The following is a 25,342-nucleotide window of genomic DNA, read 5'->3' on the forward strand; positions in this document are numbered from 1 at the left end:
GTTACTGCTGACACAGAAATCCTTTAGGTGGTGGGAGGACAGGTATTCTGTGCTTCTATCCGTGTGCCAGGCTAAAGAATACAAAGTTAGGACTGAGAACTGATAGCAAGGCAGGCAATTATGTGAAGAACAGTATGAGTACTATTGTGTCAGCAACAAGTTTCAGAAGGTTTCATGTGAGCTCATGTAGAAGACATTGGGAAGGTATTCTCAAAAACATGCAAATAGGATCCAGGCCCGTGGAGCAGTGCCAAAACCACAGAATTTGTGAGTTTTTCCATATAAGGAATGTGCTTAATTGCATTCCTCCTGATGTAAGGGCATACTGGAATACACTTGTTTGGCACAAGTGAGAATGGCAGAGTAAAGTACATAGTGAGGAAGGAAACAGATGTTGAGTCAACGTTAAAGGGTTTAATAAAGCCAGAGCTGGGCCTGGCACAGTAGCCTAATGGCTAAAGTCCTTGCCTTGCACATGCCAGGATCTCATATGGGTGCTTGTTCATATCCTGGCAGCTCCACTTCCCATCCACTCCCTGCTTGTGGCCTGGGAAAGCAGTTGAGGACGGCCCAAAGCCTTGGAATCCTGAGCCCATGTGGGAGACCCAGAAGGAAGCTTCTTGCTCTTGGCTTTGGATCGGCTCAGCTCTGGCCATTTTGGCCACTTGGAGAATGAATCATTAGACAGAAGATATTCCTCTCTCTATCTTCTCCTCTCTGTATATCTGACTATCCAGTAAAAAAAAAAAAAATTAAATCTTTTTTTTTTTTTTTTAAAGAAGCATGTACTAAACCCTAAAGGAGCTTCCACATATATCTACCGCAAGCCAGAGAAATTACTAGGGGCCCCAAACAGGGTCCCAAACTCCCATGGCCAGGCTAGTGCAGGCCTGTTTGGACACCCCAAAAGAGGCCCTAAAGGTGCCTCTCCCTAGGCTTTGCCAAGGAGAACCCTTGCTACAGACCATAAATGAAGGCCCTGAACTCTCTCTGCTGTCCTAGAGGAAGGCCTGTTTTAGCACCCACACAGGGCCCTATGCAGACCTCACACCAGGCTGTGCCAAGGGGAGCAGTTGGTATGGGCCCCAGAAAGGGCCCCAAACTCCTCCAGCTTGGTAGAGGCAAGTCTGCCACAGTACCCCAAAATTGGCCTAAAGATGGTGTTTCCACAGTCATGGCCAAGTGGAGGAATTAGCAAATTCAAAAAGGGGCCCCAAACTACCCCTCTGTGCTAGCAACAGGCCTGCTTCAGCACCCAGAGGAGCCACAGGCAGGCCTCACACCAGGCCAGGTCAACAGGAGGAATTGCTAGGGGTATGTGCAAGAAGGCCCCAGAATCCGTTGGCCAGCATGGGATTGGCATATCTGGACACCACCAGAAAAAGACCATATATGGGCTCCATACCAGGCCAGTCTGAGTGGAGGAATAGCTGGGGGCAAAAATAGAAGTCCCCAAATGCTCATGGCCAGGCTGGGGCAGGCCTGCCTGGGCACCCAAAGTGGGGCCCACATGGTACTCATCCCAGGCCAGACAGGGGAGGAATTGCTAGGAGCCCCAAAAGAGAGCCCCAAACTAACCTAACTCTGCTAGTGGCAGGCCCACTTGTACACCTAGGGGCCCTAAATATGCCTCACCCTAGGACAAGTTGAGGGGAGGAATTTCTAGATGTATTACAAAAGGACCCCAGACTCTCCCAGCTGTTCTAGGGGGAGGCCTGTCTCTCCACCACAAAAGGGGCCTTAAAATGGGTCTTACCCCAGGCCTTGCCGAGGGCAGATATTGCTAAAGGTCCTGTAAATATGCCCCAAACTCTCCTGGCTGTACCAGGGCTAGACCTGCCTAGGCACCCCAAATGAGCCTTAAGCTGGGATTACCTGGCATGACTAAGGTGAGGAACTGTTAGGGCGCTCTGCAAGTAGGCCCCAAACTCCCTTGGCTAGCCTGGGACAGGACTGCCTGGGCACCCCGGAAGTGGCTCGTGGCAGGGCTCATCCCAGGCCAGGTCAGTGCTTGTCACCACCCAGCCCTGGGTTCACTTTCAGTAGGGGGACCAAGTCAGTATGAACTATTTAAATCTGAGGCTTAAATTTTTTTTAGCTTAAAAAGCAGGTTTCTGGCTTCCTGTGAGTGGCTTGTCACTAAGGGGGACCTCACTGAGAATCTAGAGCATCTCTTGAATAGCTTCAGTGAAGGAAATCTCAGCTCTGTTCATGAGGTCAGGGTCACAGGTCCACAGGGACAAATAAAAGATCTTAGTGAAAGAAGTCACTGGATGCAGATCTACAGCAGTTATGTGGTAACTATGTAACATACAAGGAGAGAACTTTGCTCTAGGGCTGGATAGTTACAGCTTGGGGCAAAACACATCCAATTATAGAGATAGCTATTGAAAGAGATTTCTGCTAACTGGGGTAATAACCAGGAGTCTATACTAATAGTATAAAATGTAGCATTATTAGCAACATGAGGGCAATCAAAATCTGTTTCATTATATATTTATGAATATATTATATTCATAAGTGTGAATATTATGACATATTAATGAAATATATATTTCATTATATATTTCATTGTTGCCAGCAGGTAACAATGGCATTAAAAAGGCTATGTTAAGAGGAATGTCCACACATTTTAAAATATCATGTATGGTTTCTATGATTCAAGCTAACACCATGGGAGATATCTTCACATTAGCAGGAGATCTATAAGAGATTAAAAGATGGTACATCTTTTTTTATTTTAAAAAGATTTTATTGATTTTTATTGGAAAGTCAGATGTACTGAGAGGAGGAAAGGCAGAAAGGATATCTTCTGTCTGCTGATTTACTCCTCAAGTCATTGCAATGGAAGGAACTGAGCCAATCCAACGCCAGGAGCCAGGAGATTCTTTCAGATCTCCTGTGCCGGTGGCTTTGGGCCATCCTCAACTGCTTTCCTAGGCCATAGGCAGGGAGCTGCACTCGCTAGGGGGACCAAGATAAACCTCCTGGTTCATTTTGGCCATCTGGGGAGTGAACAAGTGAATAGACACTTTTATCTCCCCCATCCTATATTCCAATTTGCCTTTGCAATAAAAATAAATAAATCTGTTTTTTTTTTTCTTAACAATAGTTGGAGCAGCTTGGACGTCCATCAAGACACCCAGGGGAGGTGGTGCTGCTGGTGGTGAGGGGGGAGCCCTCCTCTCTGGAAGCACAACCTCTGCTCCCTGGGGTCCTCCACAGTCTCCCGTGCATCTCTGCCCTCATGCTCCAGGGCCCGGCACAGCAAGGAGCCCCAGGCCCCATCCGGCCATGCTGAACCTCCCCGGGCAAGGAGAGGAAGCACAGCCAGCACCATGGGGTCAGGGAGGAGGAAGAAAAGGGTCCCTGACAGTGGAGGAATCCTGCGTGTTGCTGCTGTGGAGAGATTGGCTGCACAGTCACTTCCTGTGAGGTGCAGCGGCCATGCACCCTTAGTCAGCAAAGAAGAAGGCAAGGAAGAGGACGCGTCCCTGGACTCTCCTGAGTGGAACAGTTCTGGTGACAGAAGATGCGCTGCGGGCCTCGTGAGTGGACATGACAGGGCTCGTGGACTCCAGCTAGCCCTCGTCCCACCTGCTGTCCACCTGCACCCCACCTGGGGAGGGCCTCGTGGTGGCTGCCATGGTGGATGTGGGGCCTGTGGTGCATGAGGTGGAGTTTTTGCCACCCCCAAGTGCCTGGTCTTTAAGCCTGCTGGGAGGAGTCCACAAACCCAAAAGGACATCTACAAGGTAAGACCCCCCAAGGTACAGGGGTCCGGGAAGGGGAGGCAGCAGCTTGGCCCTAGTGCGTGTCTGGGAGCGCAGGTGGCGGCTTGTCCTTGGGTGCAGGTTCAGCTGGGGAGGCAGCAGCTTGGCCATCAGCAGGGGTGGAGGAGGGGAGGTGGCAGCTTGTACTCCTGTGGGGTTTAGGAGGTTGGGCCACGACTTAGCCATGATTGTGGGTTCCTGCAGGCCAGGTGGCGGCTTGGTCCTCAGCATGGGGCAGAAGGGGAGGCAGTGGCTTGGCCATCAGCACGGGGTCCAGGAGGGGAGGTGGCGGCTTGCTTTCTGTGCGTGGTCCAGGAGGCTGGCCTCAGCTTGGCCCTTGGCGTTGGGTCCAGGAAGGCATCCAGTGGCTTGGTCATCAGCACGGGGTCCTTGAGAACAGGCGATGTCTTGGTCATTGGTGTCTGTGAGCACAGGCCTTGCCTTGGGCCTCCATTGGGGTTGTTAATGGCAGCTGGCGGTTTGCCATCTTCTTGAGGTCCCCGAGGGCACGGGTAGTTTGGCCATCTCATGGATTCAGGAGGGGAGGTGGCCACTTGCCTTTATGTGGGGTTTACTAGGGCGGGCCATGGCTTAGCACTCAGTGAAGGTTCCAGGAAGCGAGGTTGCAGCTTGGCCATCTGCGTGGGGTCTAGGAGGGCAGGCGGTGGCTTGTCCCTAGGTGCAGGGTCCAGGAGGCAGGTGGTGGCTTGGTACTTGGTGAGTGTTCCTGGAGGGCAGGCCATGTCTTGACCCTTTGTGTGTTGTCTGGGAGGGCCATTGGCAGCTTGGTCATTGACGTGGTCCATGAACGGCATGAGTTGGCTTGGCCCTAGGCGTGGGTTCCAGGAGGGCAGGTGGCAGCTTGATCCTCTGTTTGGGATAGGGAAGCGCAGGTGGTGGCTTCGCCCTTGGTGTGGGGGCCACGAGGGCAGGCAGTGTCTTGGCCCTTTGTGTGTTGTTGTCTGGGATGGCTGGAGTCCTTGGTACAGGGATGAGAGGGAAGGCTGAGGCTTGGCACTCAGTGTGGTCTCTGGGTATACTGGGCAGAGGTGCCTTGGGTTCACGCTGTCCTGCAAGGCCTGCTCCATTTATGTCCTCAGGGCTGGTGATCTTCCTTCCTTCCTTCATTCCTCTCGTAATGCTAGTACATGTTGGTGGGGTACAGGGTGGTGTTTGTATGCAGTGTGAGCTGGCCGATGCTCTGGCCTCTCCCCCAAGGCCAGGCTTTGGTGGAAGGTTGAGCTGCAGCTTTTCTGCTCGTGATGGTGTCTGTACTGACTGCTGCCACCCTGAAGAATTCTTCCCTGGGAATGAGAAAAGGAGCCCCAGTTTTAAAATTTTTATCTATCTATCTATCAAAGGAGCCCCAGTTTTAAAATTTTTATCTATCTATCTATCTATCTATCTATCTATCTATCTATCTATTATAGTTTAGGAAGTATTATTTAATAATGAAATGAAAAAACACACCATTGAATTCCTTGTATAAAAACCAGAGGATGGCAGGTTTCAGAATTGGGATGATAGCAGAGAACTGGGTTTTTCAAAGTTAATTGTGATTGTAAACTTTTTAACACACATGTCCCTAATTCTTAAGGTAAGGGAATGAGATTCTCTTTTTTTTTAATATTCATTTATTCATTAATTACATTGCATTACATGACACAATTTCATAGGTACTGGGATTCCCCCCTCCTTCACCCCAAACCCTTCCCCCATCATGAATTCCTTCACCTTGATGCATAACCACAGCTCAAGTTCCCTTGAGATTCCCTAATTAAAAGTTTACACCATACAGAGTCCAGCATCCCACTTGTCCAGTTCAAGTTCAACGGCCTCTTAGGGAGGCCCTCTCAGGTTTGAAAGCAGAGCCAGCAGAGCGTCACCTCGATCAATTAGAAGCTCCAACATATCATCAGCAACAGTCCAGGTATGATGAGGCTGATGCAGAGTCCACTGATTGCCATAGTCCATCTTAGGGTTTCCCCTTGTCCAGTTTTCCGCTGGAAGCATAAAGCTGAGGTGGTTGATTCATCTACTCCATTTTCCATCTTTTCTTGGTTAATGCTTTGATTCCTCCATTTTCTTCAGGGGAATCCCCCTAAAAAAAAAAACCTTGAGGCATTCCCAGTCCAGACTCCTACATGTACTACTAGTAAGCACAGTGCTCGTCACCGTCCATCACTCCAATCAGCTGATGGTTTTAACCCCTGGGTTGGTTCTCTTCTGAGCCCCGACCTCTATTGGAACCAATGAGTATCACATCTCTCCCCGGCTCTGCCCATCACACTCTCATCCCTCACCTAAGCCAGTGGGAGGAGTGCTGGTCGGGTGTTGCATTCCCTACTGGCACAAGCCTCCTTCTCGGGGAGGAAGGTTGGGGGGTGGTTAATGGTCAACAAGGTTGAGTGACTTGATCACAGTCCAAAGTGTTTTTCTTGCCCTCTGTACCAGTGCTTTCAAATGATGCTGCTGTGCCAGGGAAGGCTCATTCAAGTTCAGAACCCCTAGGCCTCTGTAAAGGAGTTGAATCAGCTTCTGGCTGTGGGAATTTAGGAATCTCTTTTCTAGCCAGTAGCCTTAATGCAGATTCCAAGACAGGCAAAGAGGGAGGACAAGGAGGAGCTATTTCAGCACCTCTGTAGGATTTTGTTTCCTATTTGCTGAGTTTGAGTTGCAAAGGATGAGCAAGTCAGTGAGGACCGGGTTACCATGTTCTTAGGAGCCATCCCTTGACTCTTCCTCCCCAAATCAGCTCCTGTGGACCAGATGTGAAGTGTTGAGGTTTTTCCTAAACTATAGTTCCCTCTGCAGTGTTGGATTTATCCAGTTAGAGATTCACTTCAGTGATCTTTGGTTATTATGTCTTTATTGTTTTGAAAAGACAAATGTACACTTTTTGTTACATTACATTCTGTAGAACTCTGTTTGAAATATACTTAATTTTTGTGCCACAATCTGGAAAATGTTTTGTGGATTTTTTTAAGATTTGGGTGCCTAGAAGCTGGCATTTGCACATTGGTTAACATAGACCATGAAGTACCCTATACAACACACAAATAAACATGTTGCTTATAATTCCCTAAATTTTTGATCTTTAATTTTATCCTTTTGTCTGCTCCCACTCCTCACCCGTTTTCCCTTTTACATTTGATATACTTAGCATGTGACTAGAGATTGTTCTGTGGTACATGGACTTGTGGCATCCCACTTGAGGAACTTGGAAAAGCATAATTGTGGGGTGCGGATAGTGGGACTGGAGAGGTTTTTGCAGACTTGTTTCTTTAATATTTTTAAATAACAGAATTCTGGAATACTACCATTTGTCTTGCCAAAATAAACATTTCTAAGTTAATTTGTTGGCACCATGACTTGTGGGAACTCATTCTAAGGGAATGGCAACACCACTATTTTTTAAAATATTTATTTTTATTTAGGATTGGCAGCCTCCATTTGCATATGAAGTTAAAAGCTTTCACTTCACTCCAAGAGTCCAGCACCTAAATGAACTAGAGGTGAGTGTTACTTCCTCATTCTTACCTAAATTTATTCTGGGTGTTAGGACTGTAGGCTGACAACCTGGAGCAGCTCATATCACAGGTTCCAGAATTTGTGTGAATTGAGATTGTAGAACTAGTTACTCAAGGTTCAGAGGAAGTATCTGAGTTTTTGCAAGTTATTTAAAGTGGTTACTATGGTTTTTCTACTTAGCATGTTATAACAACTGTATAGCTCTTTTTTTCATGGTTGAAAGATTCAGTAACAAAGAGATTTAAATTTCACCTTGTCAGTGTTTATTGTTTTTTAAAGATTTGTTTATTTTTACTCGAAAAGGAGATTTATAGAAAGAGAAAGATCTTTCATCTGCTGGGTCACTCTCCAAATGGCCACAAGTGCTGGAGCAGAGCCAAGCTCAAGTCAGGAACCAGGAGCTTCTTCCAGGTGTCCCACACAGGTGCAGGGTCCCAGGGTTGCTTTCCCAGGCCACAAGCAGGGAGCTGGATGAGAAGTGGAGCAGCAGGGACATTAACTGATGCCAGTTTGTTTTCCCAATGCTTGTGAGGCGAGGATTTAGCCACTGAGCCATCCTGCCAGGCCCAACTGAAGTCTATTTAAGTGTTGCTGTTTTTCCCCCAATCTGCCACAGTGTGATATAAAAACTACTGGAGAGGTTGCAGTACCATACCATAGTGGCTAAAGTCCTCACCTTGCATGCACCAGGATCCCATATGGGTGCCATTTCCAATCCTGGCAGACCCTCTTCCCATCCAGCTCCCTGCTTGTGACCTGGGAAAGCAGTCAAGGAAGGCCCAAAGCCTTGGGACCCTGCTCCCATGTGGGAGAACTGGAGGAAGTTCCTGGCTCCTGGCTTCGGATCTGTGCAGCTCTGGCCACTGGGAGGTCACTTGGGGAGTGTAGAAGGACATTCAGAATCTTTGGTGTTTTTGGAGACAATAGCCAGGTCAATCTCCCCTGAAGGCACCAGGAAGAATTGGTATAGAGAAGAATGAGCAGGATACAAGCTGGGTCACAGGTTTAGATAAAGAACCTGCTAGATTTGGGGAAGGGCACTTTGCTGTTAAGATGTAAATGGCTTGGCCCGGATCCAGTTCTAATCCCGGCAGCTCCACTTCCCATCCAGCTCCCTGCTTGTGGCCTGGGAAAGCAGTGAAGGACGGCCCAAAGCTTTGGGACCCTGCACCCGTGTGTGGGAGACCTGGAAGAGGTTCCTGGTTCCCAGCATCGGATCGGCGCGCACCGGCCCATTGCGGCTCACTTGGGGAGTGAATCATCGGATGGAAGATCTTCCTCTCTGTCTCTCCTCCTCTGTGTATATCTGGCTGTAATAAAATGAATAAATCTTTAAAAAAAAACATGTAAGTGGCTCAAGCCCCTCCTCCCTGGATGCCTGTGTGACAACCTTCCTTTAAAAGTCTGGTCCTGTTAATAAGCTTTGGCTATTCACCATCAGTCAGCAGTCCACACGTGTTATTATCGTCTCTGTGTACAAAGTCCATCGCTGCAGCACAGCAACATGGAGTGAATCAATGGATGGAAGATCTTCTCTGTCACTTCTCTTTGTCTATCTGACTTTGCAACAAAATATATAAACCTTAAAAAACAAACACACACTACTCAGCTATTAAAAAAAAACAAAATGCAGTTCTTTGTGGCCAAATGGCCTCAACTGGAAGCCATTATGCTGAGGGAAATGAGCCAATCCCAAAAGGTTAGATACCACATATTTGCCTTAATTTAAGATGATATAATGTCAATATGAAAAACAGTATATGTAAAATGTAGTACTATAATGAAAATAGATATGAGCCACCTGAGTGGTAGCCTACGGCCATTTTAAGGTGTATAGAACCCGGCCATGTATAAACCAAAGTTGAAGTGTCGGAGAAGGAGTTACAGTATGTGGTAAAGAACTTGCATTTTTTTTTAACATATTGGTTGCTCAATAGTATGTCAATTAATTCCATGACATTGTAAATTGTTGCTGATGTTATGTCGGGGCTTTTAATTGATAGGGATGGTGCTCTGCCGGCTCTACCTTCAGACCAGAGATGGTCTCCCCAACAAGCCATTGAATTTGGGCAATGAGATGCTAGACTCTGTGTTTGGTATATGTTTGCAATGAAAGACTCTCAACTGATTTTGAACTGTGGTAATGCAGCAAGGTGGAGGAATCCACCATGGGGGGGGAGAGTTTAGGGAGGAGTGGGGGCAATCCCAGTGCCTATGGGACTGTGTCACATAATGTAATGTAATGTAATAAACAAACAAACAACAACAACAACCCCCTTGAGAGGGACCAACATGGTGGCTCAGTGACTAAAGGCTCACCTGGAAGTGCCAGGATCCCTTGTGGTTGAGTGTGTGTCCTGGCGGCTCCACTTCCCACACAGTTCCCCGCTTATGGTCTGAGAAAGAGGAAGAGGGTGGCTCAAAACTTTGGGACCTTATCCCCCTTGTGGTAGACTCAGAAGAAACTTCTGGCTCACCTCAGCTGTGGCCATTATGGCCATTTGGGTAAAGAAGCAGTGGATGAAAATCTTTTTTGCCTCTTTCTCTCTGTAAATCTGATCTGATTTTCCAATAAAAAAATTTTTTTAAATTAATTTACTCTTTTGGAAAATCAGATATACAGAGGGAAGGAGAGACAGAGAGAAAGATCTTCTGTCTGCTGGTTCACTCCCCAAGTGGCTAAAACGGCCAGAACTGAGCCATTCTGAAGCCAGGAGGGAACTTATTAAAGATCTCCCACTTGGGTGCAGGGTCCCAAGGGTTTGGGCCATCTTTGACTGCTTTCCCAGGGCACAAGCAGGGAGCTGGATGGGATGTGGAGCAGCCAGGACGTGAACCCAGTGCTCATATAGAATCCTGGCATATGCAAGTCTAGCAGTTTGGTGACTAGGCTATTGCACTGGGCCCAAAAAATAGACATCTTTTTTTAAAAGATGTCTTTATTTTTATTGTAAAATCAGATATGCACAGAGGAGGAGAGACAGAGAATATCTTCTGTCCGATGATTCACTCCCAAGTGACTTGCAAAGCATGGTACTGCGTGATCTGAAGCCAGGAGCCAGGAGCCTTGAGCCTGTTCCAGGTCTCCCGCGTGGGTGCAAGATCCGAAGGCTTTGGGCCGTCCTTGACTGCTTTCCCAGGCCACAATCAGGGAACTCGATGGGAAGCAGGGCTGCCAGGATATGAAAATGCACCCCTCTGGCATCACAGCTCGTTCAAGATGAGAACTTTAGCCACTAGGCCACTGTGCTGGGCCCAATAAATAACTCTTAAGAACAACAACCTAGAAGCTTCAATTTTTTTATTTTTTAATTTAATTTTTGATTTTTTTTGTTTTCCTGCAAATATTACAGATGTCACTGTTGTCATTTATTTGTTGAAATCTAAAATTGCAGCCCAGAGTAATTTATGTGTTTAGCAGAGAATGCTTGCCTCTACTTAACTAATAATTTTTACTTTTTAAAAATTCAGATTGTTGCCAGCAAAGGAGGTTTTGAAATGTTCATAAAAGAAAAGAAGTGGTCTAAAGTGTATAGCCACTGGGATTTCTTCCAGGAAAAGAAACTGGGTCTCTTGAAGTCGCACTATGAAAGAATTCCCTACCCATATGAGCTGTTCCAGTCTGGTGTCAGTCTCATGGTGAGTTACAACATTATTCTTAGAAGTGGATAAATTGGGCCTGGCTTAGCCTATTAGCCAAAATCCCCACTTTGCATGTGCCAGGATCCCATTTGGGCTCTGGTTTGTATCCCGGCTGCTCCACTTTCTTTCCAGCTCCCTGCCTGTGGCCTGGGAAAGCAGTGGAGGATGGCTCAAAGCCTTGGGATCCTGCACCCACATGGGAGACCAGGAAGGAACTCCTGCTTTCTGGCAGCTCAGATGCAGCTGTTGTGGCCACTTGAGGGGTGAAGTAGTGGATGAAAAAAATCTTTCTCTCTGTAAATCTGCCTTTCCAATAAAAATAAAATTTGGGGGGAGAATATTTAAATTTTTATTGCAAAAGGCAAGTTTAGAGAAAAAGAAAAAGATCTTATGTCTACTGGTTCACTCCACAAGTGGCTGCAATGTCCAGAGCTGAGGCAGTCTGAAGCCAGAAGCAAGGAGCAGCTACTGGGTCTCGCACGTGAGTGTAGGGTCCCAAGGCTTTGGGCCCTCCTTGACTGCTTTGCCAGGCACAAGAATGGAGCTGGGTGGGAAGCTGGAGCAGCTAGGGCCTGAATGGTGCCCATATGGGATCCTGGAGCATGCCAGTTGAGGATGTAACCACTAGACTACTGTGCTGGGCCCGACTTCATTTGTTTTTATTGGTGAAAATACCCCATTGTATTTATGTACCTTTTTACTGTTTACTAGTTGAAGAGTGGATTGTTGGAGTTTTTGGCTGTTAGGAATAATAATATATCTGTTTAGGTATAATACTTCGTGCGGACATATGTGTTCATTTCTCTTAATAGAGTGAAATTGCTAGGTGTTGTATTACATTTATATTCATTTTTTAAAAACTGTCAGAATGTTTTTCAAAGCGGTTGAACAATTTTACATCCCCCCCCCCCAGTAATGTAGAGGCTTGTGGTGTTTCCATGTCCTCACAAACACATGTTGTCTCTTGTTTTGATTATGGCCATTTTATTAGGTATGTACTGGTATTTCCTTGTAGTTTTCATCTGCTTTTTCCTAAAGGCTACTGATGGTTTGCATTGTTTTATGTTCATTTTAGCCATTTGTGTATCTTCCTCAATGAAGTGTTTGTTGGGTTGGCTTTGTATACTTGTAAGAGCTTGTTATACTAAATGCAAATCCTTAATCAGACACATGATTCACAAAAACTTTATTCTTTTTTTTATTTTATGTTTTCATTTTTCTGATAGCATCCGCTTAAAGAATGGTTTGCAGATTCCTGTTTTCCTTTGATGAATTTTAGTTTTAGTTTTCATATAATTTAGGAAGTCTTTTCCTTATTCGTGGCTGTAGTCATTTTTTTTTTCTCCATGTAGAAGTTCTGTGGTTTTAGCTTTTGTTACAGATCATTTCCTTTTGAGTTCCCTTATTCCATTATTTTCATTTTATTTAAAGAGAGGAGAGAAAACTTCCATCTGCAGGTTCACTCCCAGCCAGGATAAAGGCAGGAACTCAATCCAGATATCTCTTGTGGTTGGCAAAGATTCAAATACTTACATGGTCATATGTTGTGTGTCAGGCAGGAAGCTGAGTTAGGAATGGTGCTGGGACTTGAACTCAGGCACTCCCGTGTGGGATGTGGGTCTCACAAGTGGGGTTGTAACTATTGGCTTTTACATTGAGGTTCATGTGCATATTGAACTGTTTATTTTTGTGTGTGTATAACATATGAGGTACATACGCAGGTTATTTGGGATTGAGGTCTTAGGAATATTCAATTGTGATGAGCACTGTTTGTTTAAAACAGTATTGTTCAATTGATTTAACTAGGCTACCTGTATTGAGAATCGGTTGAGCATAACTGTACAGTGTTATTTCTGAACTGTTTTGTTGGATTGGATTGCAATGGTCTTCCCCTAATTCCGATCCTAAGTCAGTCCATGGTTTCATACATTTTTCTGTGGTTTTGATTACCTACAGCCAATTTCATTAGAATATTGCATGGAAAATTCCATTATTAAGCAGTTCATAAGTTTTTAGTTTTGTGGTATTCTGATTAGTGTGATGAAATCTTACTTGTGTGGCCCTCCATCCTGTCTGGAATGGGATTTATTTTTTTGCCCCTGTTTAATATCCATCTTAATTATGGGACTGGCTGTCACGGCATTCCAATGCTGGTAACCAGATATGATTTTCTTCCTTTTTTTTAAGATTTTTATTTTTATAGGAAAGGCAGAGTAGTAGAGATGCAGAGAAACATCTATTGTTCGCGGGTTCACTTCCTAAGTGGCCACAATGGCTGCAGCTGAACTGATCCAAAGCCCAGAGGCAGAAGCCTCTTCCAGGTCTCCCGCATGGGTGCAGGTCCCAAGGCTTTGTCAGGTTGCAAACAGGGAGCTGGATGGGAAGTGAAGCAAATGGGACATAAACTGGTGTCCACATGGGCTCCTGACACATGCAGAGCGAGGATTTAGCCACTGAACCATCGCATCAGACCCCAAGATACAACAGTAGTGATGTTGGCAATTTGAATATGCTCAAGAGATGTCATAAAGTGTTTTCTCTCATAGGAAAAGGGAGATTAAAAGGAGATTTTTTTCAGATCAATGGCTATATTCACCTAACTCTTACCATAGTATGTTATTGTGATTATTTTATTTCATTATTTGTAATCTCATACTCTGCTTAATGTGTAAATCAAATTTTTGTAGAAAAAAAAACTGTCTTCTATTTCAAATATGCATTGGTGTTTTTGGAATACCTACTGTGTGTTGTGGTTCCACGATATGTGTCTGTGCAAATCTCAGGAGCACACTAATTTGAGTACTGTAGCTTTAAAGTAACTATGGTATCTGTTAGTAGAAGTCCTTTTTTTGGTGGTTGTTTTGTTTTTTCAAATTTCCCAGCCATTTATGTTTCCACATGAAATTTAGAATGATGTTTGAATTTCTACCACATCAATTCTGAAATTTTGATAGGGATTGCCTTTTGTCTGTAGATAAATTTGTAGTGGAATTGTCATCTGGTTTCATGAAGTTTTAGGAGCTTTATTGGAAATGTGTTGTTCTCCACTGTTTGTCAAACCTAATTTTTTCTCAGGGAACTTTCTTTGCTCTGGTCTTTTAGGGTGTGCAGATGCCTAATTTATATCTTAAGGAAAAAGTGGAACCTGACGTTCTTCTCACTGATATCCAAACTTCCCCAGATGCTGGCGCCAGGATGAATTATTGACCGAAGAGAACAAGACGCATAAAATCTCAGGTATCAATGCCCATAAGCCATTTTTCCCGAGAATTTTGGTTTCATTGACTCTTGGAGAACAGTTGACTAGTTATGGAAGGCCATTCGTGCAGTGTTTGAAACTTTAAGCGATAATATCTTTTCTTTGAGATGAGTTGAAGAAGAAATTGTGAAAATCCTTCTAATCTGATTTAGAAGGCTTTATGAGTTCTGAAATGGGCTGAGTGGGAGAACCTGGGAAACTCTCCTAGTGGGTCATAACTCTCACTGATGATCACATGTTCCAGGCCTAGGGCTCGGGCAAGCTGGCAAAGTAGCTCCAACTGTTGGCTAATGTTTGGATTGGTTATGGAAAGGGGTGGATTGGGCAGGGCCGAGCAAGCCTTTGCTCACCAGCAAGAATGGAAGTGAGGCTGGAGCACAGGTCATGCCAAGCTGCCAAGCTAGACTCTTACATCAACTGGTTTGCATGATCCAGGGATGCCAGGCTACAGCATGTAAAGCAAAGGCCAAGACAGGTGAGAGGCTTTGCCAAGCTGGGTCAGAGCAACTGCTTGCATGAGCGCAATCTATGGCCAGGAACAGGCATGTTTGGGAAGCTAAGAGGACACTGAGGCTGGGATGAGGCTCCCATTGGTGTGTGCCCGAGCCGAAGTGGGGGCTGTGTTGTTGTTTGGATATGGCTTCAGTGTCTCTTGGCACAAGTGTGGACTGGGGCTGGCTGCACTGAGCCAAGGTAGACTCCAGCACCAACTGGTGCTCTGGAGGACCAGGGTGGGCTGGAGGACCAGGATGGGCTATGCTAGGTCTCTGCCACTACTGAGCCATGTGTGAGCTGTGTCTGAGTGAGGATGAACCTTGGCTGGGCTAAAACATCCAACACTAACAACCAGAACTGGTTGAAGACCAGTTAAGAAAGGCCACTGTTCCTGCTAGGACAGGAAGTGGGCTAAGTAGAGCTGGCCCATGAATCCACTGGTGTGTGTGAGGTCTGGCACTAGGAGAAGTTCTGATGGAGGAGCCTAGGAAACTCCTCTGTCAGAACAGAGTCCCTGCAGGTGAGGGCAAGAACCATGATAGGGAGCAGCCCAGAGCAGGCAGGCAGGGAAAAGTACCCAGTGGCATACATTTAGCATAGGTTGGGGGCAGACAAAGCTGAACCAGTTCATATCACCCGCTGGCGAATCAGAGCACTGGAATAGATTGTGGTTGGGACTGGGTTCAGTTGCAACACATACCAGTATGCATAAGGGCTAGGACTGGGTACCGTCTGGGCTGGGCTAGGCTGCAAACCCCGCCAGTGTGAGCTGGAATTGGCGTGAGTCAGGCTGGGCCAAGCTACAACATCTGCTGCCAAATGCTGAGGTGAGGCAGTCCATGCCACACTGAGCTGTAGCATTCAAATAGTAATCATGAGAAATGGGGGGCAGGGGACAAAGCTGGTAGGGGGAATGTGGGCTGGACCACCACTCCCACTGGAGAGCATGATCAGACCAGGCAGGGCTACAGCATCTGCCGGCTTCATGTGAGCTAGATCAGGGAAAAACCAGGGTAGGCTGACTGTTCCTACTGGTGCATGCATAAACCAGAGTTGGTGAGTGTTGGTTCGGCTTTGTCGCAGCATCAGCTAGCAGAGGCTGCCACTGGGGGCTAATTCTGTCAAGTCAGACTGCAAAGCTCTTGGAGAGTGCATGATCTGGTAGTGAGAGTGAGCCCAGTATGGAAATAGTGGACACCTCCCTCTTCGGTTACCACTCCCACTGGAGAGCATGAAAACCAGGACTGTGGCAGATGTGACTGGACAGAATAGCACCCACAAGAATGTGTGTGGGCTGGATAGTGGGGCTGGTTGGGTTCAACTAGGTTTCAATGCCCATTAATATGTATGAGAGCTGAATGGGATATGTCAGACTGGACCAGTCTACTGTACATACTGGCAAGCACGGGCACCAGGGCAGGGGCTAGGCCTGGTGGGGGTCATTGCACATTGTTCAGACTAGGCTGCAGGTCCCACCAGTCTGTGTGGAGGCCAAGTGTGTGTTGGGCAGGATCAGGCTGGACTTCAACACCCATTGTATCTTGTGGATGACAGGGCTGGAAACAGAACTGACCCAGCAGTTGCAAACACCAGCATGTGCGTAAGCTGATTGGGGTGATGGACTGTGCTGGACACTGTACTGGCATGCAGACACAAAAGTCAGGTCTGGGATCACCTCCTGATGTACTTAGTTTGTTTAGGGCATTGGTGGAGGATGGATAGATTTTCTGGTCTTTACCAAGATGTTAAACCCCCAAACCCCAGAATTTGTGTGAATAAGTTGGTATAATGTCAGTCACATTGGCAGCCAACAGCATTTTTCTCTTTGGTTAGAAGGAATGTGACTCCTCTGTTGTGTCTTAAGGTGGCCACCTGCCCATGTGAAGTGTAACATGGTTCTGTAATATATAGAAGGAAGTATTTTATTCCCTTATTGAAAGTCCCTGATCTTATATGGCCGTTGTCAAAGATGCTGGGCATGTTTAAGTGGTGTCCTGTTGTTTAAGTCTCACAGGAGCATGATCAGTTCTTAGTGGAGGCTCCAGTCCACACTGTTGAGGCTTGGAGTTGAGTCTCCATTTGTCCAGGGTAGGTTTGCTGGAGTGCTGGCTGGCTTGGCAGGACGTCCCCAGGCAAGTGGCCACCTAAGTCAGTTGTTGTCACAGCAGAGTAGATGTGCTTTCTTTGTGAGTGCTCCCACCCCACCTCATAACCTTCAAAGTAAAGGACAGTAGAGCAAGCCCCGGGGCCACCATTACCCAACCTTTTCCAGTTTGCAGTGCTGAACTTTTAAACAAACTTTCATTAACACCTCCTGAATGGTTGAGAAGCTATGAAGAAGTCTTGTTTACTGCCATGGTGCTTTCCTCTGGTCAGTTTCTTCTTGTAAGCAAAATCTCTTCTTTTTGTGTCCATTGTTTCCGTAACAATAATTCTAAGGCCACTTGATTTGCTTGACAGAAAATGTGTTAAATTAATAGACCTTCTTCAATAAATCCTTCATCTCCATCATTTTCTGTGTGTTTCCTTTTCTGAAAGAAGTTTTCTGGGGAATTATTTGTAGCAGTGTTCTGGAGTTCTTTTGGGGAGCAAAAACTGAAGAAAGGTGATTTAAAGAAAAATCTCACCTTCCTCATTAAAAGATTTACTGGCATAGTCACGAACTGACGAACTCAATTCTTTGAGTAAGTATCTGTATTATTTCCTCAAAGACTTACCTTTTGTCCTTTTACTAGGGGATGGGAGAGGCAGATCAGATGTACAGGACTTACAGAGACTTACATTTGGTTCCCTCCCCAGATGGCCCCAACAGCCAGAGCTGCACCAATCCAAAGCCAGGAGCCAGGAGCCTGTTTCAGGTCTTCCACGCAGGTACAGTGTCCCAAGGCTTAAGGCTGTCCTCCACCACTTTCCCAGGCCACAAGCAGGGAGCTGGATGGGAAGTGTGGCTGCCAGTTCCAAGCCTGGGATCCTGGTGCTTGCGAGGTGAGGACTTGAGCTGTTAGACTGCGGCACTGGGGCAAAAGCAAATGTTTAAAATACTATCTATTTAAAAGGCAGAAAGGCAGCCAGCTAGATGATCCACTGGTTCAGTCCCCTGTAGGTTTGCAGCAACCAGGGCTGGAGTAGCCAGAACCCAGCAGTCCAAATACTTGAGCTATCAGCTCCTTCCTCCCAGGAGGTAAACCCACACAACTCATGGGATTCAGGTTTTCAAACAGTGTGGCTACACTGAGCAAATGCTTGCCCAGGAGAGAAAGAGGAATGTTTGTTTTTAAAGAAATTTTATTATTTGAGAAGCAGAGCAATGGAGTAATGACAATGGAGTAAATGACAGGGAGAGGAACCTTCCATCCACTGATTTATTCCCACTGAGTTATTCCCCAAATGGCTGTTAAAGCCAGGGCTGGGTCAGGTTGACGCCAGGAACTCCATCTGGGTCACCCCAGTGTGTGGCAGGGGCCCAGGTATTTGGGTGCTGTCTTCCCAGAAACAATAGAAGAAAATTGGATGGGAAGCAAGAATATCGAAGGAGGCAAAGTGGCACTCCCGTATGGACTGCTGAGTGTCCTGAGTGGTAACTGGACTGGCTCTACCACAAAACCGGGCCCTCTGCAACATTTCTGAAAAGGAAAATAAAATCTCCCAATCAGCAGTTTCCCTTCTGTTACTGTTATCACTGTTAAGATTGCAGAAAGATGTGATTAAGTCAGTATTTTCCCACTGTCCCGAGCAATTAATCCGTTATGGAGCGATGATGGTGCAAAACCCAGATGACACACCACACCGGCGACAGAAGCCAGGCTCACTGGTGTTGACCTTTTTTACTTTAGACAGTGGGGAAACAGTTTTAGAGGAAGAATTGGCAGTTTATTTTATTGTTGTTGTTTTTAATGGGCATAGGGAGAGTGGCATCATCCTTGGATCGGTGATAAGGGCAGCATTTCAGAACTATCCAAACCATTTGGACAGAACCCTCGGAATATGTACACATGGAGGCTCTGGGTTGATGTGAGGTGGCAATTCTTCATCCCTGGGTACTGGGATGTGTGGAAAGGCATGAGTGGTTCCCCCATTTGGCTCTCCCTTTCTCCCAGGAACAACAAGAAGAAATAGCAAATTTGGAATCAGTGAATTCACCCAATTTCCCATAAACCTAACTCCTTCACACCATGATCAACCTGTAATCATTATTAAAAAAATAAAATTAAAAAAGAGATTTATTTATTTGGGCCCAGCGCAGTAGCCTAGTGTCTAAAGTCTTTGCTTGAAGGTGCCGGGATCCCATATGTGAATCAGTTTGTTCCTGGCAGTCCTGATTCCCATCCAGCATCCTGGCTGTGGTCTGGGAAAGCAGTCCTGTACAGCCCAAAGTCTTGGAACCCTTCACCCACATGCGAGACCCAGAGAAGGTTCCTGGCTTCAGATCAGCTCAGTTCTGGCCATTGCGACCACTTGGGGAGTGACTCAGCAAACAGAAGACCTTTCTCTGTCTTTCCATCTCTCTGTATGTCTGACTTTCCAATAAAAATAAATAATTTTATAAAAATAAATAAATTTTATAAAAGATTTATTTATTATTTGAAAGGCAGAATTACCAGAGAGGAGTAGAGACAGAGAGAGACAAAGATCTTCCATCCAGTCGTTCACTTTCCAGATGTCAACATCCAGATTTGGGCTGGTCTGAAACTGGGACCTGGAGCTTCTTCTAGGTCTTGGGCCACCCTCTTCTGCTTTTTCCAGGCTACATTGGAGCAACCAGGACTCCAGGTGATGCCACAGATGGAGGCTTAGCCTGTCCACTATGGTGCTGGGCCTGGAACTGCTGGAACTGAATGAAGATTTAAGTCTGGGGACTGACATGGTAGCCTAGTGGCTGAAGTCCTCACCTTGCACATGCTGGGATCCCATATGGATACCAGTTCTAGTCCTGGCAGCCCTGCTTCCCAACCAGCTCCCTGCTTGTGGCCTTGGAAAGTGGTGGAGGATGGCCCAAAGCCCTGGAACTCTGCACCCACTTGGGAAACTCGGAAGAAGTTCCTGGCTCCTAGCTTTTGTATTGGCACAGCTCCAGGCCTAGTGGCCACTTGGGAGAGTAAATCAACAGGTGGAAGATCTTTACGTCTGAATCTCCTCTCCTCTATCTGACTTTGCAATAAAACTAAAATTAAAAAGATTTAAGTCTTGTATTGGTAGCTAGGCTAGAATTGAGTGAAGGAAGAAGACTCATTTACTAAGTGGAATGGATATAAAATTCCAAGCCTATTGGTAATAGGGAAGAAAGTTTGTCAGCATGATTGAGGAAAGGACTGAGTGATCAACAGTGTAAGAATACATGATAAAGCTTGCATCTGTCAGAGTATGGGTGTTTGCAAATAGAGTAACCGTGACTGAAGACTACAACTGATTTCTTTTTTTTTTTTTTTAAGATTTTTTTTTTATTATTATTGGAAAGCCGGATACACAGAGAGGAGGAGAGACAGAGAGGAAGATCCTCCATCCGATGATTCACTCCCCAAGTGAGCCGCAACGGGCCGGTTCGCGCCGATCCGATGCCGGGAACCTGGAACCTCCCCCAGGTCTCCCACGCGGGTGCAGGGTCCCAATGCATTGGGCCGTCCTCAACTGCTTTCCCAGGCCACAAGCAGGGAGCTGGATGGGAAGTGGAGCTGCCGGGATTAGAACCGGCGCCCACATGGGATCCCGGGGCGTCCAAGGCGAGGACTTTAGCCGCCAGGCCACGCCGCCGGGCCCGACTGCAACTGATTTCTGAAGTGGGAAGCTGGTGGAAAGTGGCTTCTGGCAAGTTTGACAGCTCAGTGATGGATGGTGTTAACTACTCTGAGCACAGAGTAGATCTTTTTTTTTTTAAACATATTTTTATTGCATTTCATTTTTTTAAAACTAATTACATTGCATTATGCAGAGTAGATCTTGCAGCGCCAAGGTCTGCGTGTTAAGTGAGAGAAAGATTAGTAGGAGAATCACAATTGGAAAGCACTCTGGAGGGCCAGCATTGCGGCATAGATAGTGATGCTGCCACCTGCAGTACAGCATCCAGATCTGTGCACTGGTTTGTGTGTGGGCTGCCCCACTTCCAGTCCAGCTGAGCTCCCTGTTAATGTGCCAGGGGAGACAGCAAAGGGGCTGGACGCACACGAGAAACCCAGGGAAAGCCTGGGGCTCCCAACTCGAGCCTGATCCAACCATGGCCATTTGGGGAATGCAACAACAGATGGAATATCTCCCTCTGTCTGTGTGTCTCTCTATAACTTTGGTTTTCAAATAAATAAATAAACCATTTAAAAGATTTATTGATTTTGGGCCTGGTGCAATCTCACTGGCTAAATCCTGCCCTGGTGAATGTCAGGATCCTATTTAGATGGTGGTTGTGGTCCTGGCTGCTTGACTGAGAAAGCAGTAGATGTGCCCAAGGTGCTTGGGACTCTGCACTTGCTTGGAAGACCCAGAAGAAGCTCCAGGCTTTGGATTGGACCAGTGGATGGAAGATCTTTCTGTCTCTCCTTCTTTCTGTAAATATGGTCTGTCTTTACAATAAAATAAATAAATCTTAAGAGAAAAAAAAAAGCTGCTTCTTAAAAAAATTAAAAGAGAGCCCGGCGGCGTGGCCTAGCGGCGAAAGTCCTCACCTTGAAAGCCCCGGGATCCCATATGGACGCCGGTTCTAATCCCGGCAGCTCCACTTCCCATCCAGCTCCCTGCTTGTGGCCTGGGAAAGCAGGAGAGGACGGCCCAAAGCTTTGGGACCCTGCACCCGCGTGGGAGACCCAGAAGAGGTTCCTGGTCCCAGCATCGGATCGGCGCGAACCGGCCCGTTGCGGCTCACTTGGGGAGTGAAACATCAGATGGAAGATCTTCCTCTCTGTCTCTCCTCCTCTCTGTATATCCGGCTTTCCAATAATAATAATAATAAAAATCTTTTAAAAAATTAAAAGAAAGGAAAGGGAAAGGCCAGTACTACAAGCAAGTGCGTTTTTCTGGAAGGAGAGAAAAAGAACTCTGAGGAAATGAGCATGGTGAAAAAGGAAGAACTTTTGATTTTAGACATAGTTATAACAAATTCAAATTAGCCCCAAGCCTACACACAGAGCATTTTGTTATTGTGTTGAAATGATCAATGATAGCAGCCCCCTCTTTAAGGAACACCACCTGATTTCCAACTTTTCCATATTTTGTACCTTAAACCCTCTTTCTATTCTGCTTGCTAGGGAGTGGTTACTGCTTATGCTTAAATTGTTGGTTGCTCAATATTTTAGCTTCCTATTGAGTGAAGTGGAAGTAAAAATCCAGACCCAGAAATGTATGTTTCCATCATTGCAATTTTGGATTTACCCATCTTATAGTTAAGGTATTTGGAATACTGCTGTTTTTTTTTAAGATGTATTTATTTGTTTTTGTTGGAAATGCAGATATACAGAGAAAAGGAGAGACAGAGTGTTTCGACTGTACATTGCAGAGTCACTCTACAATGGCCAGGGCTGAGCCTATCTGAAGCCAGGAGCCAGGAGCATTTTCGATGTAGGGGCCCAAGGCTTTGGGTCATCCTCTGCTGATTTCCCAGGCCATAAGCAGGGAGCTGGATGGGAAGTGTGAGCTGGATGCAGAGTGCAGCAGTCAGGACTTGGACCAGCACCAGAGACAGAGGATGCCAGCACCAGAGGCAGAGGTCCAGCCTACAACATCACAACCCATGTGGTAGAGCAGCTTTGGAAAGGTGAGATCAGTCCATGATAATGTGTTTGATGTAGTGTTTGGAATGCTAATTTAGGTGTCATGCCACAGATGAGGCTATTTAAATTTAATATCTAGCTATCCTGCCTCCAGCTTCTTCTTCCTCCTTGTTGTCCTCCGCTGCTCTTCCATCTTTTTGTTGTTGTTGGTGGTGGTGGTGGTAAGATTTATTTTTATTGGAAAGGTAGATTTACAGAGAGGAGAGACAGAAAGATCTTCCGTCCACTGAGTCACTCCAGAAGTGGCTGCAGTGGCCATTGCTGAGCTTCTTCCATGTCTCCCGCACATGGGTGCAGGGTTCTAAGGCTTTGGGCCATCCTACTGCTTTCCCACAAGCAGGGAGCTGGATGGAAAGTGAAGCAGCTGGGAAACAACCCAGTGCAATATGGGGATCCTAGCGCTTGCAAGGGGAGGATTAGTCATTTGAGTCATCACCACCCACTTTGTTTGTCTCATTGGTTCTCCAAAAACATTTTGGTGCATCATGTCAGAAATTATCTGGTACTGATTGGACCGCTTATTGCTGGTTCTTAGTAATTTTGATTTCTTGGTTAAGCTGCTATCTACCACAACTCTTCCATTGTAAGTTTACTGTTTTTTCACTTATAAGAAATTATTCTTGGAGTTATTGTGTAAAAATTCTATTTTTCATTTGAATTCTCATATTTGTAAGTATATACTTTGCCTCAGTACATAGGAAATGACAAGTATGTTTTATTTTCTAAAGAGTTACAGAGAGAATGAAGAGAGAGAAAGAAAGAGAGAAGTCTTTGGTTTGATGGTTTACTTCCCTAATGGCCTTGACAGTTGCACCCCAGGCCAGGACCTCTAGCTGGGTGCTCCCAATGGGTTCTTTCCTGGGAAGTGAGCTGCCTTGGTAATGACAAGGGAGCTAGATTATAAATGAGGCAAGTGGGGTTTGAACCGGAGCCTGTAAGATGCCAGTGCTGCAGATGACAGCTTAACCCAGTGCACTACAATGCTGGCCCCTAGGTATTCGCTTTCAAATCCTACAATTCCTTTTATTAGTTTGCATTTATTTTTCATTCAGAGATTTTTAGTGTTTGATTAAAAGCTGTTTTTCTATCCCCTAAGTGTATTAATTTATAAAAGATTTATGGAAAACTCATTTGAAACATATGAATCTGGTGTAACTATATTCACAAAGTTTATTTTTGAAGTTTAATTATTTATTTACCTGTTTATTTGAAAATGAGGTGGGTAGGGAGAGAAATCTTCCATCTTGTGGTTTGCTCCCCATGTGGCCAAAGCATCCAGAGGTGGGCTGGTCTCAGGTCAGGAGCCTCTTCTAAGTTTCCCACATGCGTGGGGGACTGAAACACCTGAGGCATCCTCTGATGTTTTTCTCAAGCCACTTATGGGGAATTGGATGGGAAGTAGAGCAGTGGGGACATGAGCTGGCACCCACATGGGATACGGGCCTAATAGGCAGGCTTTACCTGCAAAGCCACAAAGCTGACCTAATATCCTTTTAATTCACTAATTATTAATTAGTGTCTGTCATATTAGCTTAGTTTTCTTGTTTGCTGAAAGATTTGAAAGTAAGTTGGTGACATAATGCTTTATCCCTTAGTACTCTGACATGCACCAAAAATAAATGACCACTGCAGTATGACCATAGTAGTATGATCACATTTAGCAAAGTTAACACGTTTGCCACTACTTCTCCTTTGTTTAAATGGCAGATTAGATTTACAGAGAAGAGAGACAAAATCAGATCTTCCATCCACTGATTCACTTCCCAAATGACCACAACTGCCATACAGAGCCTGCCAGGAGCCCCATCTCCCAGGTGGGTGCAGGGTCCCAAGCACTTGGACCACACTCTGCTGCTTTCCCAGGTTGTAAGTGGGGATCTGGATGGGAAGTGAAGCAGCCAGGGCACAGTCACAGCACATATGGTATCGTAGTGCTTGTCAGGGAAGGATTAACCAATTGAGCTACTGTGCCAGGACCAGTTGTTCTTTTACAACCCAAGCTCTCCTTTTTTTTTTTCTTTCTTTTTTTTTTAAATTTCCCTACCTGGACTTTTCTTGAGAATGGAGTCTTGCGGCTGGATTTTTTTTTTTCATGCTCAGCAGCATATTATAAAGTTCATCTATGTTGTATAAATACGGAAAGCTATTCCTTTTTATAGCCAATAATATTGTTGAAGATTATATTTTATTAATAAAATCATTATGTTTTCACAGTTTGACTGTTATGAACACTACTTCTGTTTGTATAGTTTTTAAAAATGTTTTGATTTGAAAAGCAGAGAGAGAGAGAAAAAGCAAGAATTTTCTGCCTGCTGGGTCACCTGTTCACAAGATGCTATAATGGCTGAAGCTGACTGATCTGAAGCTAGTCGCTAGAAGCTTCTTCAGGGTCTCTCATGTGGGTGCAGGGGCCCAGGCTTTGGGCCATCTTCTGTTGCTTTCCCAGATCACAAGCAGGGAGCTGGCGTAGTAAATGTGGAACAGCCAGGACTGGAACTGGCACCCCAATGAGATGCCAGCACTGCAGGTGGAAGCTTAGCCTAACGTGCTGTGGCCCCAGCCCTGTGTTTTTGTGAACCTGTTATCAGACGTGGAATTACTGGAGCACATAGTCATTTTATCTGATTATTTAAGGAAATGCCCATTTCTAAAAGTGACCACAGCGTTTTTACATTCGTTCCTTCCAGCAGTAAATAAGGGTTCCAGTTTGTCTCCTTCCCTGCCGACACTTGCTGTCTTTCTGTTTGCAGCTGTCCTAAGGAGTTAGTGGTATCTGAATATGATCTTGGTTTACACTTCCCTGATGACTATTAATACTGAGCATCTTTTCTTGTGCTTATTGACCATTTGTATATTTTTCCTAGAAAACTGTTCAGGTCATATACCAGTTT

Source organism: Ochotona princeps, unplaced genomic scaffold (genome assembly GCF_030435755.1).
Source record: "Ochotona princeps isolate mOchPri1 unplaced genomic scaffold, mOchPri1.hap1 HAP1_SCAFFOLD_104, whole genome shotgun sequence".
NCBI lineage: Eukaryota > Metazoa > Chordata > Mammalia > Lagomorpha > Ochotonidae > Ochotona > Ochotona princeps.